Source organism: Hesperophylax consimilis, chromosome 1 (assembly GCF_061612785.1).
Source record: "Hesperophylax consimilis isolate HC1 chromosome 1, BYU_Hcon_1.0, whole genome shotgun sequence".
Classification (NCBI taxonomy): domain Eukaryota; kingdom Metazoa; phylum Arthropoda; class Insecta; order Trichoptera; family Limnephilidae; genus Hesperophylax; species Hesperophylax consimilis.
The window spans coordinates 7,565,237-7,581,710 of NC_142836.1; the positions used below are offsets into that span (position 1 = coordinate 7,565,237).

Genomic DNA, 16,474 nt, shown 5'->3' on the forward strand with positions numbered 1-16,474 from the left:
AATGTCACTTAGTACTGGGTCGTCCCATGATTCGCTGGCGAAGAATAGGAACGTATTGTTGACATTATGCCTATATCAATAGGTTGGAATGCGTTTTTTACATTGTCTTCAAGGAGGACAACCATCTGATCCGCATTTTTTTAAATCTTATATAAAAAACGTATAACCTTTCGATACGACGCACGATACGATGTATGTTTGAAATTGTACAATTCAACGTACCTACATATTTACCGATGACACACCTACCCACACAGCGTTTTATAAAAAGATTTTTATGATGTAAAACAATTATATTTTTTGTCACAAATTGGCTCATAATTTTACCTTTGAATGTCGACAAAATCGTATAAAAGCGCTTCATGTCAACACAACCTGACTTTAAAAAAGAAAAGAATAATTAATTAATTAAAGAATTAACCTGAAACTGTTTGAAAAACTTTTAATACCAACACAAGTCCGCTGAAAATTTTTGTTCACGTCTTGATGGATGACTTAGCCAGCCGAAGAATTGAACTCACGACGCCTGGGTGGGAATTAGACTCGATGCTAAATCGGCCACTTACCAGATTTAAATAGGTTGTTCAGTTCGATTGATATCGAAATCAACATGGAAATAAGGTGAATTTTAGATAGTGAGAGAAGATTTTCTATAAGTTATACTAATATGATACCTATATATGATAATATGTTACCATCTAAATTTAAAAAAAAAAGTTTAACTTCTTTTAAACTGTTTTTTTATTAAAATTACCAAATGTACTATATGTTTTTTTTTCTTTATTCATATCTCTTTTTTCATTTAAACCATAGATAATATAACCACCACTGTTTCGATTTTCACCTTATAATGCCCACGCACAGGCTTCGCCTTTGTGGGATTTTTTTGTTACTCCTTATATTTTGTATAATTATATATATACCTGTATGTATCAAAAAAATTGACAATAAATAAAAAAAAGATCTTATCAGTTCAAGTTAATCTAGGGTAAAATAGACGAACATTAATTTAAACACCAATTTCCTACAGTACAAACCTCATCCTAAAATAATTCAATTAATTTTTTTTAAAAAAACAAGCCAATAAAATCTTATTTAAACCATTTGTTTTTTGAATTTTTAAACACCAACATCTGCGATTACCCTTCTCTAAAAAAAACAGAACAAATAAAGTATCTAGGAATCGTAATTGACTATAACCTTAGATGGATACCTCACATCAAGCAAATCACAAATAAACTTCTCAAAACAATACACATTTTCCTAAACATCAGAAACATATATAAAATAAAACAATTGAAAACAATATTTTTTGCACTTTGCCAATCAATAATAGAATATGGAATTATTGCTTGGGCAGGAGCAAAAAAACTCGGCTATCAATTACATAGAAACCGCACAGAAAACGATCTTAAAGGTAATACTAAAAAAACATATACTGACTGATACAGACCAAATATTCAACAGCTGTGACGTACTAGATATACGCCAATTATACGTTAAAACACTACTAAACTACATTTTTGACAAAAAAAAAATTTCAACATACACAAAATAACACTAACAGACCAGTTAGACAAACGTACAAAGAAAACATAAAAACTCCGACGGTAAATTCAAGCTTTGGACAAAGACACTACCAATACCATGCAATAAAAGCTTTCAACAGTTTAAAACTTGAAATTGAAATTGAGGAAAGTAAAAATAAATTCACACACAAAATTACAAAATGGATTAAAGAACAAAAAAGACAATATTACCAAAATTTCATAGAGTAAAAAATAAAAATAAAACCTACACGTAACACACAAAACCATTATAAACACACATCACTCACAAACACACAAGATTATTTTCAATGTTTTTTTTTTAAATTTGAAATATATTATTATGTATTTTTAATTTCAAATGTATAATTTTTCTCTTTAAATGTACTATGTAGTTTATATTTTCATATTATAAAATGAAGGCCTCAGCACGGGCAAGCCACCCAGTGAGGCCTACATTACTGGAAAACTTGAATTGTAAAAAATATTGTACCTAATAAAAAAAAATAATAAAAAAAAATGCAGACGCCTACAAAATAAATTAGATTAATACATACTTCATGAACTAACTTATTCAAACAATAACATCGAACCTTTCAGATATTTTTTACAATGCAATCATCACCTTGCTCTTAAAACAATGTCATCTCGGATTAAACATCCAAGTGTCAAACGTAATACAAATACTGTAAACGCGTCAAAATTAGCATAGCGCTACATAATGTAACATCGCCATTAACATATTGTAGGAGATTAGCATAGAGGAACGTCATCAGTAGGTAACGCCGTCACCGTCTCGAAGGCGCGTCACACGGGCACGCGTCATGTGGTGTTTTGTTCTCGGCACGTGGCCGCACGGGCACGCTCAGCATTCAACGTATTCACGACGTGCAGCGCCCGTCATTATGTAACCACCGGGACGCATTGAGATGTGTTGTTCGTGACCACAAGTTCGGTAATTGGGTAATCTCGCATTGCATATTACGGCCGAAAGGTCACAGGTTAGAAAATTAAATAAGAGTTCATGTTTTATTTATGTTTGGCGCGGCGATACCAGTTCAAGTACTGTTAGATTGTCATGTTGTCATGCCTTAGGGGATGACTGAGAGCATATAATATATTATTAATAAGCACTATTGACTTATGTGCTAACATTAAAATGCATGACTTTAGTGTTTGGATACTTCAGTTAGGCTCTTCAATATCTATGGAATAATAATGCGATTTTATATGGATGTCAAGGAAGTGTGCCAAGTTCCAAGGTTGATATTGGTGGCATTCAATCCTCTCCCTATCTCACCTTGATAAGTAGTTAATTTCTTACTATGACAGTTGGGTTGCGAGTCGATTAGTTAAGGTTAAATTTTTCAACTAAAAATCATTAGATATGTTTTTTTGATTAATGCGTTGAGTGCATGCAGGCAATATTCTGATGTGATGGTTTGAATCTAAAATTATAACATTGAAGTGCCTACGTGATTGACGCGTTCATAAAACCATTGTTATAAAACAGTTGTTCCCAAGTGGGAAGATATTCTTATTTAAAACTTTATTTGATCGTAAACAGATTTGATTAAACCAAATTTCTGCGTCACAATGCTTTCCATATATTCCCATTTCTCACAATACTCGCAATATAAGGATGTCATAAAGATACTATTTTTTAAGACTTTTTTGACAAATTGAGAAAAAATGTTAAGTGGTTAGAAGCGTTTTCCCGACGAGAAAGAGATCCTGAGTTCGATTCCCAGCTGTGTTTATTATCTATTGTGAGTCTTTTTCTGTCTCACGTATTATCCTCTTCTTCATTTTTAAATAATAATAATGAATGCTACAGTTCTACACTCTCGCTTTTCTATGAGATAGCCACCATAATAACGATTTACATCTTAATTTATAAATGTATATAACCTATCCCCTACCACTTAGTCTTATAATAACTCCTTACAGTTAATATAAACTTATTACTAGTGACCTACAACAAAGATTAATAACTAGGGACTTATATTTCTAATCTCAATTATTCATATTTTCTTTGTAGTCTAGTTCTTATTTTGAGATTTGTTTTAATTCTGATTCCGTTATATTGTTTAATATTTTGTAAAAGCACGACAGGTCTGTTATTTCAATTGTTTTTATCTTGTTATATTTCTTACATCAGAGTTCCCCTTCCAAGCAATGATCAAATCAGGACACAACAGAACTAAATAACTTGAATAAAAGCAAATAGGCACTTTGGCAGAAACTAAAAGATCTCCGATAGTAATTTTTCCATGACTTTGTTATTCAATCTATTTGTTCATTATAATTTAATTTATAGAGAATTTAATTTATACCTTAATCAAGATCTCCCTTGTAGGGAGCACGACCAAAGCACCTTGGAGAGCCAATTGATAAGTTGCCAATGGTTGGGAAACTTGCCTGAAAACCACATAAATCACAACAAGAAGCCAGAGATTTTTCTTTTATAATTATTATAGGTATTGAGAAATTCAGGCAATGCGCACGATGCCCGAGATTAGTTTGGTAAGATGGCAGCAACAATAGCCAGCCCGAGTCGCTAAACATCGTTGGGAAATAAAGAACAAGTCACACAAAAACCGTCTGCAATCCAGAATTTTGAGATTTGTGATGTTGAGTAAATGTGAGATTTATGATTTGTGACTGCAAGAAGCATTTCAGTTTTCCCAATTTTCCATAGAAACGCTATATTCTGCAAGTGGGTAGAGCAAGCATCAGCAGATTCTTAGTGATTTTTCCCTTCGATCTCAAAGTTAGTAACCATTTTCTTTAAATCAAAAATAATCAGTAGTTAAATGAGTGAACCTATTTTTACTTAAGTTAAGATATCTCATTTTCTTTGTAAATTATTTTTACAGGCATTGAATGTGATTAAAAAAAAATATAATGTAAACACGAAAACCAAACAAAAAATTATTAAAAACTCAATCATAAGATATATATATATATAAAATATTATTATATAATTATATACTTTACCGATTGTCTGAATTCTTCGCACATCAGCTTAAAAACAACACTTAATTTCAAAGCAAATCCGAGTTCATGGAACCACCGTTTCACAGGACACAAAGGGAACCGATATTAATATGTTTGGTGATGAATGTTCAGAGTTCAAGAAGTTCATTAAATTCATTTAAATTCTCGTAGGTATCTTTTAAATTGTTCAATGGTAGATACGCAACAAACATCCCTTGGCAAATCTTTCAAATATTATTAAATTAAATTAAATACAATGATTGATTTAGAATGTGGCAATTCATTGACTGCCGCTTCAATTTTCATTGTCTAGAGGTATGCAATGTACAAGTGCCCAAATTTATACATATATCTGAAATGACGAAAAGAGATCGAGACGAGCGGGTCAGCGAGCAACCTTCATCTGGAAACTGGACCACTCGGGGTCTCGGCATCGATGCTTCATTGTTGCAAAAAGAGAATCTTTCTCAACTGGTGGTGAACTCAATTAAATTTCGACATTGAACTAAAATATTCGCCGGCAATTTGAGATTACACATTTTGGCAATTGTGTTTTTAGTCGGTTTTTCTCATCCACTTACAAAACATTTAAAGGTATCTTTATTCAAACGTCGTCAGATTCGCGATAATAAAACGTTTCGCTGGCCATTTACAGATCATTGTATAAGTTGCAACAAAAAATGACATCGCCGTTGAGTTGGGAAGTCCTAACTGTTTGAGGTTAAAGAAAAGATGCAATCCCAAAAATAAACGCAACCACGTTTTAAACGGATGGTTTTGTTGAAAATGATACACATAAAATGTTCTAGTTATGGCCAAATTTTGATTTCCATTCTCAATAATAGTGACTCTATAAAATTGATTTATTTTTAATTAATTAAAACTACTATCTTACTTTTGATATGAATTTACAATTAATTTAAGATATACGTAACGCTCAACACATTTTTTGATTTAGCGGCCTCCGCGGTCGAGGGTTAAGGCCGCAAGTTGGAGGTTGCGAGTTTAAATCCTGAGGTGCGCAGGTATATATATTATTTAATTTATTTTTGTTATTTCACAAATTATTCATTGAAAATAATATATCGTATAATAGTGGCACATTCCATAGTGGAAGATACTCTTAGTATCGCCTTGGTATAATTCTGAATTGTACAGAATTGAACGTTGCTTGAAATGGGTTTAGTCGAATTTGGTACCAGATTTAAATAGCCAAATAATTTTCCACGTTCCTTTTTTCCATTTTTTTCGCCTTCCCACTACCTTCAGCCTTACAACGTACTTAAATCGGGGATGCCATATTCTCACTGGCTCAACATAGTTGGGAACAGTTTGGAGCAGTTGGGACTCTTGTGGGGTTTAACATTAAAACAAAAATAACTTTGATGAAAAAAAATGTTTTTTCTTCAATAAGTATCACCTCTTACAATAGTGACATTATCAATTGCACTTGGTGAATTGCCTAATACAAAAAAAAATATAAAAAAACACAAAAGCAATGGTGCAAAACACGCACCGAAAAAGCGTATTCAAGAAATTAACTTAAGGTGTTTATTTTCAAACCAACTTTGAGTATTCATTTAACTTATTTTTTTTGTTTTTGTTTTTGGGGTGTTATGCTGTGTTGCGCTAACTCCTTCTTTAGCCGACGTTTCGGACAGCGTTGCAGTGTCCATCATCAGGGCAGATCCGGTAGATCCGAAGATGTCGGCTAAAGAAGGAGTTAGCGCAACACGGCATAACACCCCAAAAACAAACAACAAAAATGCTTTTGGCCGTGAGAATCTAAAAACTTACCTAACTTATTTTTTGTTCGAAATAAGACACGGAATTGTCACCCCTTAAGGAATATTTATTTTTAAATAAAAAAAAATAGCTTGTTATCAACAAAAAATGTTATTTTTACATTGTGCTTAGCAATCGCACTGTTTGCAACAAATTGCCTCAGGTCCTATTCGAATATAACAATGCAATAACAAGTATCAATAACCACAGCGTAATACAAAAATCTTATGCAACAAGTAACAATAATTATTACTGTCTTCAGTAGGTATTAGACTTGTTTGTTTTATCACAATATTAATGATCTCCAGCCCAAACGACGGAGAGCAATCAAAAATGAGAATGTAGGTTTCCGAGTCAAAAATCATTACAACACACAGCCTCTCTGGCATTCCTCGTTGGAGCTAATGATCCCTTATCAGCGGAGAGTATCTCCTTTCTGCGCAGCCTCGGTAATGATGCATTGGAATTCGCTCTCCGATGATCAGAGCTCGTGGATTAGTGGTGGGTGTTGGACCATTGCTCGTGAGCTAACTTCATTGCTTCTTTATTTGCGAAATACGCAATCAATTATAATAATATATGTACACGTAAATTATTTTTAAGGACCCTTAATTAGTGTTGTCGTGTACAGAACGTATCAAATTATAATTTTATTTAATTATAATTGTTTCAACCTGACGATTGAAACAAAAACACATAAAAAGGACATTATCGTATTGAATCGCTTATTACGAGAACGTAAGACTTTAAAAACGGGGGTTTGCTCGACGCTCACATTTTAATTATTTCTGATTAACGTATTACTTAAATCTCAAATATTTCTAGAGGGAGATGTTAATAATATTTTCAGCAGAAATACTTTAAATAAACATGGAAAGATCGAATTTCAAGTCCTGCTAGGGCAAAGTTGACAGTAGATACATTACGCCGGGCCGCGCGTCAAATATTATATTTACACGACTTTATCATTTATGCCGTTAAGATTCCCACTTTTTTTATTTGATAGAGAAAATTCAACCACAGGTCTGTTCAATACATCAAAACCGCACGTCGCATATATTTGTGCACGGCTGCTTCACTTACGTCGTTAAGATTCTGGCTTTATTTTAGGGTATTCTCTCGTCCTAAAGTTCGATAGCAGTGTGCACAAATACATTCAAACATACCCTTTATAAAATGATTTGGCTATATCTACCTACTCATGAAATTGTTGATTCATTGTTGGATTCCATTGTAATAGTATGATATAATAAATAAGGGGGGAAAAATGCAGAACTTTGGCAATGAATTAATTTAATATTGAATGTTTTAATCGGTTTTAATAGTTATATTTCAAATAAAAGAAATAATGATTAGTCTTTTGCTGATTACAATATCACTTTACAAGTTACTAAATGTTGTGGTGCTTAAATAAATTAAAACTTTATCTCTACCGAATTCCCAATTATTATTTGTTTTGTTTTCTTTTGTTATGTTCTAATCATAATAGTCTTTCACGGTTTCTTCTCAGATTCTGCTATTCCATTTTATCTTTTCGTTTTTTACTATCATTATCATTGTAATTATCTTTTTTTTATAATTTTATTAGTATTCTCATAACAATCTCATTATATACATTTAATTGTAATTAATTGAAGCAAAAACATCGCAGGAATAGCTAGCTCTCCTTTCGACAGGTGAAAACGGTGTTAACACGTTAATAAAAAAATAATATTACTACTAAGTGAAACGTACTTATATCTAAAGATTATTCACTAATTGTGAAATATTCTTATTAATTTTTAATTGAACCATAGAATTAACAACATTTTATTTGATAGAAGTATAAGAAGAAAGCTGTGCTTGTAGTTAAGTATATGAACTAACTTCACAAATTTTATATCCAAGAACGTTCTGATAGATGGCTCGTCTGAAAATAAAGCTCAATATGAAATTACAATACCATTTATCACATCCGAGGTGCATTAAGGAATTCCGCGTCTGATTGACAGCCCCAGAAACGCATATGCGCTGCACTACTAAATAAGGAATGGCCCTTGTTCCTGAATGCCTTTGGTGCAGTGACGAGTTGAATGCAGTTTTTAACCATAAATTCAAAACAATATATCATGACCCATAAATTGAGAAAACTTCTTAAAAATTAAGCCATTTGCCGAAATATCTCATACAAGGAAGTGTGCAACTTTGATGAAAGAGTTTAAAGTTAAATATAGTATAAGTATATATGAGTTCCAAAATTTATCAAGGTATTTTTGGAATAAATATTACGTGAAACCACACAAGAGTCCTAACTGCTCCCAACCGTCTGGAACAGTAAGACTACCGCATCCCCAATTGGGGTATGTTGTGGAGATGAAGGTAGGGGGAATGGGAAGATGAAGGTGGGTAAGTACATGGCTATTCAGATCTGGTCACCAAACACGGCCAAAGTAATTTCAAGCAACGCATTCATAAATGGGGTAAGTTGTGAAGCTGAAAGTAGAGAGGAAGGGAAGGAGATTGAGACGAGGAAGGTGGTGAAGTCAAGATTTCAAATAACCATCACATTTTTTTTCCATCAGGGCGATACTGAGAGTATCTTCCAGTCTATAACTTATTGTAAAAATACAATATATTATTTCAAATGAGAAAATTTTGTTATAACAAAAATTAATAAAACAAAAATTACTTGCGCACAGTGTGATTTGAGCCCTCGACCTCCGTCTTGCTAGTCGAGAACATTACCCCCCAACCACGGAGGCTGTATATTCGGATTAAAAACAATAAGTAATTATACAGCTACTTCCAGAGTAGATTTATTACAAGAGAAACAATAGAGCTTTCGTATTGGTAATAATTCATAATAATTACTGGCCCATTATATTATACACAACACTATTTCAATACATATATAGATAAAGCTTGTCACTTCTCAAAAAGTCGACAACTCGTGAACACAATGATGGATGAGTTTATTATTTTATTTTTAAGTCAGTACTAAACAGTGTTGCTGGAAATACATAATTAAGTCCATTGTATGAACATTCGAATAGAATGTCACATACCTAATATATCGTGACACGTATCAAACTTCCTATTACATGTATTTTCCTGTTACTTGAAGGTTAAGGTTGTTAAAGTTGCTCTTCATCTTTCGATGTAGATACTTAAGTTGTTTGTTATGTTGATGAATTAAGTGTTTTTTAAATTTGAGTTCTAACCTGCAGTGCTTCATACTAATTCAAATCCAATTACAATCATTAGTCAACCATCAACTCACTTAGTGTGTCGCAAATTAAGTTCTCGCAATAAATTAATGCAAAAAGTACAGCCGCATCGAACCGCCACGTGGCTTCTCTTTTTACGAAGTGAAACTTTTCTATTCAACAATCAATAGTGTGACATCAATCTCTTACAAAACAATGCAAATAAATGTACAAATGCATTGCCAAAGTGCTCGTTTAAAAAACAAAAAGAAATCTGGATAGAAGAACATTGCAATATTTGTCAATATTGTTATAACACTTTAAAGGAACTTCATAAATTGATGTGCGGATTGAGTGTTACCGAGTCAATTTTTAAATTTTTAAGGCGCATATTTTGAATGATTATTTGGATTACTTTTTTTTAACTGTAGCAATTTCGCATTGCAAAATGTTTTGACTCTCTCGTGTCACTCCGGGCTGCAAATAAGGTGAAGTGAACCAAGTCGAAGTGGCAGGACTATAATTATTCTTCGTTAAGGAGAAATCTCGCTTATTTTTAAACACTTAACATGGAAAAATATGTTCGTTGCATACATTGCTAAGAAGACTAATGGACAAGAAGGAGTAGCCGTATTACAAGACGCCAGATTTCTGTAGCTAATTGTTACGATTTAATGCGAATTGGGCGTATGTGGATATTGGGAGCAGTTGTAATGAATTGAAAGTCCTTAATTTCTCCTTTTCACTGTAGTAAGATTTGACGTGTAGGCAGACTGACTTTCTTGCAGATGAAACCTTATAATGTGTACCTACATTCATAATAGAACTGCTTGCACGCTTTTGGAAACGTTGAAAAATGATTTCGAAAAAAAACTCGAAACAAATAATAATAACAATATTTGGATGATTCGTATAGCGCAGTTTTTGTACAAAATCACCTCAAGGGCGCTGTACAAATATAATAGAATGTATATATTACATTCCCGGGTTACGAATAACCTGATAATATTTGAAAATCTCCTACTACTACTACACTAAGCGCAAAATGTTGCTTGTGTTGTGATGGAGGACTTAGCCAGCCAAGGAAGTGAACACGCTACCTGGGTGGGACCTAAACGCGATGCCAACCTAGCCACTGACCGGTTAAAATATAAAACGAAGAAAACAAAACTTTTGTGTGGAAATATGTAAAAACAAAACAATTTCACGTTAATAAAAATTACCTTTACTGAAACTTTAAAATGGCCACTATTTATTGAAACATAAACGGAACGAACACATTTACAGAAAGATAAAATGCAAAACGGTCGAGTTAAAACAGGATTGAGCTCAGCTCAGTCAACTCAGCCACCGACCGGTCATACACATAGGTATATATATATTCACCATATTATTTAATTAAAACCATTTCTCAAAATATTAACATGGAAACATCTGAAACTGCTTACTGCGGTTTAAAGCCAATGAATCCACCTAGATTTCACCGTTTATATCATATTTTTAGGTTCTATAAATTTGACACATTATTGCAAGCGATCGCTAAATATTTTTTTGCAAACTTGGCATAACATGCGAAACAATAGCTAGAGTGGATGAAATAGAGTTGTTCCTATTTGAAATGGTGACAGAATTCTTTAAAAATATTGGGGAAGGTAAAACATATGCTGGATGATATATACTAGGTTGAATCCAACTGCATTCTAAACAGGAAACATTTTTTTTAATATCACAGTTCCATTATATTTCACCCGTATGTTTTGGTCTAGCGAGTTTTTGCAGCACTACTTCACCACGACTAAGGCAAATGCCAGAGAGGTAAATCGTCTCTGTATAGCCTTGGTGAAAGACCACCATTCAGAATTTCTTGACATTCCTCACCCTCTCCCCCACCCACACCTTACAGTCTTACCTCACAACATATCTCGATTGGGGATGCCATAGTCTCACTAGCTTTGGTTATAAGGGAGTATTGCGGTATTCATATTTAAGTATTTTAAATTCCTTTTCATCACATTCAAGTAATTGTTATTCATTATTCAGAAGAACGTATTGTTAATAATTTGTGAACGTTATTATGATGCGCGTTCCATGTAAATATTGCTCATGTGGCAATACTGTTTTTAAATAATAACCATTGTTACTTGGTGCTGAGATGCTGAGTCAGTTATAAAGATTATTTTTGAATTATTTCGATACAATAGAAAAATCTCCCACATCCAATAGTGAATTATTCAATTACTCTGTTGCACATCTCCCCTGTGGGCGGGTTTGGATTTTATGAAGGAATAATTGCATTTTAAACACTGCCTTTTATGTGTAAACATTAGATCTCTTTAAGGAGATGATTTTGTAATGTAATCGCTTGTATTCTATTGACGGAGGGGAAACACTTTCACATTGTGTACACTTATCCGTGAGTAATGTGTATTTAATCGTTCATTTGGTTAAAGTGTGTAACTCCTTATAAATTACATCGTAGTTTTGATTGGTCTATGTTTTTTTTGCTTCCAAAAATTTCAAATGTTTCGTGGTTATACACAAAACGTCTAGTAAGAAAAGTCACTATATTTTTCAAGTATATCCTCTGTCTCTAGTAATCGAATGATCTACAATATAGATAATAAAAATTTATTAAAAGAGAAAACCTTTTATTTGTGTATTTTATATTACATATATATTATTACATGCACCTACCATATTATTAATAAGTCATAAATAACTACAACAAAGTACTGTACACTCCTAGTCCAACCACAAGCTAAAACTTTCATGGAAGAGTAGTATTAAAATCTCACAATCATCCCAATTTTAATAAAAGTTTAAATAAACTCACTTTCATAAATCTTATATATAATCCTGTATTATGAATTCCGTGTTAGAGAGTGCCAAAAGTTGTTGCAGTACGACTCTTGTTTGTTGTCATGTAAAATAAATTATCATATAATTTTATATCAGAAAGTTTGTGAAATACTTTTTGTAGCTCTTTGGTATGCCAACGTTTTTTTCTTTCAAAAATGTGCAAATCATCCATTGTAGAAATATATAATTTCTTCGTGAAGGAAAATGATTAATTAGATCACTTTAAACTGAGAAAGAGTTGCATTTTTCTCAGTATCAGTATGCTCTCGGATAAAAACATGCAAGACCATGCATAATGCATCTGCAGTCGTACAAACGAGTCTTTACCCACTTAAATTCTTATATGGGTCGATGTTATTGTTATTGCCGATTATTTTATTGAACTGGCTTCGCGGTATTTGTTGTAAATTATAAATATATATTGTTCCGCTTAAGATGGAAATTGTTTGTTGCCCTTGATCGGAACCTGAGGAGAGGCTCAGCCGAGTGATGGTTATTGCTTTGTTATTCATTGTTTTTTTTTTCTTTTTGCAGACCGTGTTGGTACAGTTGACGGTTACCGTCTCCAAATGAGACAAACCAAGAATCTTACCCAGGAAGGAATAAACGTAAGTACCTACCCCTATTCATAACATATAATTTAGCAAATTTGGTTTTCATTAAATGCACTTTAAGCAACTAAATCCTTCCCCTCAACATAAGCGAAAACTAGTATAATTAAAAATACAATTGAAACTTAACTTTTTATGTGACACCTCACAAGATTACCCCTGTCTATACAGTTTTAAAACGGGGGAGCCATGTCGCTACCTGGTTGGGCAGCGTTTGGATTAGATTTAATGAATAGTAACATAACACTATTTTCACAGAAACTCAGCTATTTCAACTTTTTTTTTTTTAAATAAAAAAATAAAACAAAAGAAAAAGTACAATTCTTAGTGAACAGAAAATTTCCTTACACATTCAAATAAAAAAATTAAGTAAATCTTTTGTTCTTTGTGACATTAAATTTTTTTATCAATTAACTTAATTTTTGTTTAAAAAAAGGGAAAATTGTGATAAATATACATTTACCATATTACCATTCTTCAAAATATTAATATCGACACATGTTAAACTGCTTACTGCGGTTTAAAGCCAATAAATTCACCTAGATTTCTCCGCTTGTCAAATATTTTAAGTTTTATAAATATGGCACATTTATGACAAGCGATCTCAAGGTCACATTTTTTCAAAATTGCAAAATATGCCAGAATATTACTCCAGCGAGTAAGTGGTACATACGAATATGAGTACGATATTCGGAAACCAAACTTTACCGAAGTAAAATATATTATACTATAGGTATTTGCTGTAAATTGGACATGTTTATTAAGAGCGTAGCGGTAGTTGCTCTGAAGAAGATATTTTCGCCAAATTGCAGTTTTTTTTTACAGATTTAACCAAACATTCTTTTGTCTGTGCCTTCGTGATCTTGCACTTACCGCATGAGCAAAGAATTTGTAAATTTACCACCGTCATGCTGAAAGGCAAAAGTGATGATATTTTGTAAAAATAAAATAACCATTGACAAACCGGCGCCATCCATTGCAGCAAATAAAACTGCCCAAAATCGTAACCGGAAAAGGATAGTAAAAAGAGTTTTCACGGTAAATTAACATTCCTTTCTCATTTATTTTTTAAGCTCGTTTTACTTCACACTTGTAAGCGTCGATCCAAATTTCAAGAATTACAATAAATTACTGGTTAATTAACATTAATAAACCGTTTTTAAACGTAAATTTCTGAATATTGGTGCAATATTGGGGATTGGTTCAGCATTTCAATGGGGTATTGTAGAATTGAAATTAGCTCTCTGCAATTACTGGTATTTTGGTACAGCAAATTATCAGCTCCTGTTATTCGTTTTTTTTTCTCGCAAAGCTGGAAAATGTGAAATAAGTGTAATAAAATAAATAAAAAAATAAGTGAAGAGTATATAAATGAATGATTTAAATAAGGAAAATACATATTTCTTATGTTAATGAAATGTACAATAATTAGAAAGGACGAGTGTCTACATTTTATATCACCTACTTATTTTGAACGCATTATTCGTAAGACTTTAATGCAAATTAATACAAATTTAACACTGGGTTCATAAAGCATGCATATATAGAATCTTGATAGAAAATATCATCGTTTTAACGACGCATTTATGTGATTTTGAAATGGATAGATAAAATTTCAAAAATATTTGTATTTATTTATAGTTCTGTTTGATTGAATTCAATGCATAAAACGTTAATAAAAACTAATGACAATTGAAGAAATATTTTTAAAAACCATTTTTTTATGATGCATTAATATTTTGAATACATGGATTTTTTTAATATAATGATTGTTTTAATATATATTTTTTTAATTTTAATACAAGATTTATACCTTAACCAAGATACCGTGTTATCCTCACATCATGTGATTTTCAATTGGGTTCAATTTTATACTATTTTTTATGTCGCTCTCATCTATACACATTAGTAATTAATTTAAAGGCTGGTGATCTTTCATGATGAAATTGATGATTTTCAAATGCTTGCGCATCTTGTTTAATGCCTCTACCTACAGCATTGCAAAGCGGCATCCCTCTAAATTGGATATTCGTTTACAATGTCAGTCAAGCTTTACAGCCAAAACTCATTTGTTCCATCATAATGAACTAAACCAGCCAATGGCTAATAACATGATCGGAATAACTTTAAGACATTGGTCTCTAGTACGCGGACAATGCAACATAAAATGGACCTAAACTTTGACTGGTTAACAGTAAAATCACATCAATTTGAATATGATTGAGGGTCCTTAGGAACAACGGTATGTTTGTTGATTTTTGACATGTTTGGCCGAGATTTTCTACCTCATCATTCTAAACCAATAGACGCTCCAAATGCTGGATATGTTTTGAGATTTTCACGGCCAAAAGTATTATCATGATTGATTTTCGGAATTCGGTACATGATGACTACACCAAAACTAAACGCCAAAAACCACGTTAATTTAATTAATCATTATACTGATATAACGGCCCCAAGAGAAGTAATGCTTGTAACACAATATAACTTAGGCTTACATATTATCGTAACACAATCTGCCCAGAATTTGGACACTGAACGCTGTTGGAAATGTTGACTAAAGAAGTAGGAAGCGTAACACAGCATAATAACTCAAAAACGGATTACAATTTTACTGAAAATGGTGTCCTCAGCATTGGCTTAGGAAGGGAGAATACATAGTTATAATGCGTTAAGAAATAAATGTGGTAAATCTTGCGCAGTTTATGGGTGAATTATCGATGCGTGTAAAGCAGGTTAACTAAATTATAATGAAATAATAATGACTATTGATTGATTGAAACGCAGCATTAAATCCAAGGTTTGTCATCGACTTTTGGAAATGTCACACGATGGATGGCTAAGTGGTAAAAAAACGCAATGGAAATGTAGCAAGAATGATAAAATACGCGGTAATGACTGTGAAATTACACTTGATACCTTTATTTATTAGAGCGTTTGATTACATCAATTGGAAATGTGTTTAAATTTTTTATTTATTTAATAAACATTATGTAATGGGTACAAACGATGGACATAATCAAGAAATTAGGTTTCCATTTCATAATTTCTACGAACATTCGAAATTTATATATTTTTTTACATTAGCTCCAAACAGGAAGCCCTGAGGAAAAAATTCCCCCCCCCCATGACCTATGTCATCTGTGGAGAGTCTTTTCGGGAAAGGAAGGAGAGTAAGTTCTGGGAAGGAAAAATGTATGAGGAATGTGTTGGATTCTGAGGGTCAATGTGACCAGAAGTGATGGATGTATGAACCCATCCCTAGCACTGCAGTTCAAGGCGATGGGTCGAGAGCGTCCGGCTAGGTCTCTCTCAACCAGTCTCCCGATCCGACCCGCCACGCACTAGGTGGACAAACGTATCCTCAGACAAGACCTAGACAAATCTCACTCTAAGTACTTAGGTCACCCCTGATAAGTCACCAAACGTAGCGAACCACTTGGGGTGCCGTGATACAAGGGTGTTGGTTATCCATAATCCATCAAAT

General features: G+C 32.8%; 1 protein-coding gene across 2 annotated transcripts in view; it reads left to right on the forward strand.

Moving 5' to 3' along the window:
• Nucleotides 1-16,474, forward strand: part of LOC149426207 (uncharacterized) — a 176,412-nt gene that overhangs the window by 80,551 nt on the left and 79,387 nt on the right. For both annotated transcript variants that reach the window (XM_089636009.1, XM_089636003.1), the window contains exon 3: nt 12,911-12,984. The gene's annotated coding sequence lies outside the window, so the exon portion shown is untranslated. The remainder of the gene's footprint in view (nt 1-12,910; nt 12,985-16,474) is intronic.